Below are 4,912 nucleotides of genomic sequence, written 5' to 3' on the forward strand. Positions count from 1 at the left end.
CGTTAGCGTTTCTCAGAATCGTTGTGCGTCTCACGTGGCCAGGTGGTGAGTAGGTTGAGTCATCGTTAGAGGCCTGACAAAGTCCGTTCTTAGGCTGGTAAACATGCATTTGCGTTTCTTCAGAGAAGCTTTGTGACTCACAGGTCGTGGCACGGGTGAGAAGAGGTGAGGGGGATGGGGAGGAAGAGAAGCGAGGACAACTTCCCTAACATGTAGGGGTAAAGCGTTCCTATCTTGCATTAAACAGTAAAAAAGAGTCTTGCCTCACGTTCACATTCTTTTATGGATGGAAAACAAGATAATAGCTGAATACGTTTATATATGTGCTGAAATTCCAAAGAAAATGAGCTTAGTTTACACCAAATTGTAATAACTAGCATGAGCAACAAGCCTTGCATCGGGATTGACGAAACTAACGTTTGTTGCAAGGGAAGGTTAAAGAAAATCGCATTTGTGAAAAATGTCATGTCGGAATGAGACGTTATTTGGGTACCCCCCAGCACAGGCGTCGTTTACCTTCCAAAGTAAAATCAAAGGAGAGACCATTACTGTGGTTGTGCCTCATATAGCACCAACCATTTCCCGTTCAATGAATTCCAAGAAACCAGAATTGAAGAAGAGAACGATCTCTTGAGTCGTCAATTTCATCATACATTTCATCATCTTCTCTTCCAAGCGAGGGTCGTTGCACCAACACCTCCGCCAACTCCCTCAAATCGATTAACAAATGGTGGAGAGAAAAGAAGAAACTCTCTCCCTCTCCTCGTCCCCTCCGCCCTCCTTCGGATGGAGTTGAAGCCTTTGGACTACGACGCAATCGGGATTCCCAAAAAGGAGAGCCTATGTCATAGACTCTATGTTATACACTCTATGTCCATAGACTCTATGATAGGCTCAGAGGAGCGTGAATCCCCGCGCCGACTGAAACTCAGATTCCACGCGGGAATCCCCATGACGAATGGAGGAGGAGAGAGGAAGAGGAGAGATGGCCAGAAATGATAACTCACGAATGCTTTTGTTCTAAGCCTTTTCAAACAATCAATCAATCAAATCAGCCATCCTGAGTCCACTGCTGAACAAAGGCCTCCTTCATAGCATTCCATGATTCACACGACCGTGCCATCCTTTGCCACGTCACTCCTGCAAACTTCTCGATCTCGTATCTCCGTCTTCTGTCTGGTCTCCCTCTTCCACGCTTCCTATCGCGCGGCGTCCATTCAGTAACACACTTGCTCCTTCGCTCACCAGTCGTTCGCACTAACTTACGTGCCCAATTCCACTTCCTCTCTTTTACCGCCTCCACAATATCTTTCACTCTAGTCTGCTCTCTCACCCAACTTGCTCTCTTTCGGTCTCTCAGTGTTATTCCCATCATTGATCTCTCCATTCTCCTCTGTGCAGTCCTTAGCTTTGTTTCCATCGCCCTCGTCAGCTTCCAAGTCTAATCTTTTTGCCCACCGTAATTTTCGGGAGGGTGGAGGAGGAGGAGAGGGAGGGGAGGGCGGTATTCCCTACTTTGTTTGAATCAATAGCAAGCTACGACACCGTTTTCTCTTGGGAATCCCTGAGGCATAGAGAGAACAAGAAAAGGTGGGAATTATTATCATCATCATCATCATCATCATTCTTATTATTACTATTATTATTATTATTATTATTATTATTATTATTATTATTGTTATTATTATTACTATTATTACTATTATTATTATTATTATTATCATTATTATTATTATTATTATTATTATTATTATTATTATTATTATTATTATTATTATTATCATTATTATTATCATCATCATCATCATCATCATCATCATCATCATCATCATCATCATCATCATCATCATCATCATCATCATTATTATTATTATTATTATTATTATTACTATTATTATTATTATTATTACTATTATTATTATTATTATTATTACTACTACTATTACTATTGTTGCACACCCTAGAAGGCATATCTACGACTAATCTCCTAGATTTCCTCTACCTCCTCGACACATGCTAGCCAGCATCGCAAAAATGCATGAGGTGCACTCTAGGAGTGAGATGGCACTACCACCGGGTTCCCACGGAAAGGTTGTCCCGCGGTCACCTTTTGCGGTCAAGCGCCGAATCTCCAACGGGCACTTCTGCCCGAGTGCCAATACATGACCAGCCAGGAAGAATTGCCGCGAAGATATATATATATGTTATTATGTATGTTTTCCCTCCGGAAAACTATGTCTCATTATAGAATTGTTTCACCACCTGTACCTTCACCTTTTCCTCACATGTACCTAGATTTCAAGATTGTAAAATCAGGTCTTTGCTGGAAAAACAGCACCTATGCTTCTAAATGTTCTCGTCGGCAACCTAGCCGGAACTCTGTATATAAGCACCTGTTTTTCACAAAATAAAGTAGAAAAAGACCAGAGGCTGAGAGCTGAGGGCTCCACGTGTATCCAACTCCAAAAAGACCGCTCAAACCACAACACGCTACCAAACCACGTGTTACCACTTGTCGAACCCTCATCTATGTTGGACCTATTATCAAGACCAACACTATCATTATTACTATTACTATTATTATTATTATTACTATTATTATTACTGTTATTATTATTATTACTATTATTATTATTATTACTCATTATTATTACTCTTATTGTTATTATTACTATTATTATTATTATTACTATTATTATTACTATTATTACTATTATCATTACTATTATTACTATTATTACTATTGTTATTATTATTATTAATATTATTATTATTATTATTATTATTATTATTATCATTATTACTATCATTATTATTATTTATTATTGCTTCTCTCTTCCTCACCTTCACTCCTGTTTACCTATTTCTTCCTCATCTTAAGAAACTCAAACGACTTTGCACTTCAACCCATTTGTGTCATTTCCTTTTTGTTTATCCAAAGCGATGATATTTTTGTTAGTCCTTCCCCAGAGAAGTCTGTTTCAGGGAGACAGGAGTTGGTTGCAGCACCGGAGTCCATTGCAGAGAGACCGGAGCCGATTGCAGCCCAGACTGAGGACGAGGAGTTGGCTCCCCTTTCGGAGGAACCTGACGAGGAGGAGGAGAGGCAGACACCCGCCTTGCACCTACGCGGGGAGGTGTCGTGCGGACGGAAGTTACCGTCCACTTTTTCCAAGGTCGAGGATCCTTGGGCAGCTGGGGAACAGCTGGTTGTCCCCTCTCCTCACCACGAGGGCCACCCAGACGTCCGTAAGGAGGAGCTGGAGGCGAGACAGTGGATCGTCATCCCTGGTGCTTGCCGAACGGACGAGGAGGAAGGGGAGGAGTTAGTTAGAGGGCAGGATAGATAAGATGGGGAGAGGGAGGGAGAGGGAGGGAGTGGGGGTTTTGGGGTTTAGTCGAAGGAAAGAGTGAAATGGAAGGAAGTAAGAGTTCATTTTATAGTCTTGTGGACTGTTTTGTTCGGGATGCTGCGCAGATGGCGATTGCCGTCAACCTTTTCCAAGGACGACGATCCTTGGGCAGCCGGAGAGCAGATCGTGGTCCCAGCAGCTCACCGTAGGGCCATCTTGGAAGCGGCCCATGTCGAGCGGAAACGAAAACTGCTCGCCGTAAAGGATAAGTTCCTCCCAGCGGTTCGAAGACAGACCGTGGGGCTGGCCATCTCAGTAGCTTACGACTTTTGTGTTAGTGAAATCATCTCGGTGGAGTTTTTCAGTATAGTGCATCATCATTAAGCGTCTTGTTGGAGAAGGAGTTTTGTTGTCTTGTTGCAAGTGGGTCTCATTCGTCATGTGCGAGTGAGTGTTGTTCGCCCATCTTTGCTTTTGCCTTAATCAGACGGTAGCCAGAAATATGAATTGATTTCAGCGGGATATGAAAATCTTAAAAAAAAAAAAAAAAAAATGTCGTCCACGTCCACCAAGATGCCCTTCTGATGGAAGTGAGAAATTCATTTTTAACCCAGACTGCATTTTCTGCCACAAGACCGGCAAAAAAAAAAAAAAAAAAAAAAGTTAAACATGGAGGCAGCTGGACAACTGAACCAACATCACGATTTGAATATGATGGAGGTGCAACCGTTCTCAAAGTTGCAGAGGAACGAAAAGATTTTGAGATGCTGCGAAGGATCAAGGGTTATGACCTTTATGCCTGTGAGGCTCAATACCACAGGAGTTGCAGAGCTAAGTACACAAGAGACCCGTCGTCGTGGCGCAGCAGTGACCCTGAAGCTCTGTCTCAGCAGGCCATGATGGAGGAAGCACACCGCAATGCATTTGCCAGTACTTGTGCTTTTGTTGAAGAAAATGTTATCCACAATAACACTGTTGTAAAAAAAAAAAATCTTTGGTGTTTTAACTAAGATTACGCACGGGAATTTAAATGTGGTAGAGCCTATTTTCATACCAGTTTAAAAAAGATAACCCAAAATGTGATCTACAAATCTAAATCCAAACCCCGTAACGATACGCGAAAGTAATGGGAGATTGAAAAGGTGGAGGATACAGAATTGACAAAAGCCCGAATATACGTCAACTCAAGAAACCTATCCCAAAAGGTTGAAAAAAAAAAAAAAAAAAAAAAAAAAAAAAAACCGGGACTAGGACCCATCCCAAAAGCCCGAAGGTACGTTAACTCAAGAAACCTACCCCAAAAGCCTTTTAATCCTGGTCAGTAAAACAAAGCCCACTGACCTTAAACTAAAATAAATAAATTAGAGGTTTTTAAAGGCGAGCCTCCTTGAATTCACACCGTCCTTAGAGTAACAAAAATAAGCCAAAATGTCAACATTTCTAAACGGCAGCGCAGCCAACAAATGAGTATAATTTGATCACCGGGAAATTGTGGTGAAGGTCTGATTTTCTTCCCAGGACGACGCCTAACCTAAACAAACAGTAGAAATAGGTGTGCG

The sequence above is a fragment of the Oratosquilla oratoria genome, chromosome 41, assembly GCF_046742065.1.
Source record: "Oratosquilla oratoria isolate Oo_2021 chromosome 41, ASM4674206v1, whole genome shotgun sequence".
NCBI classification, from domain to species: Eukaryota; Metazoa; Arthropoda; class Malacostraca; order Stomatopoda; family Squillidae; genus Oratosquilla; species Oratosquilla oratoria.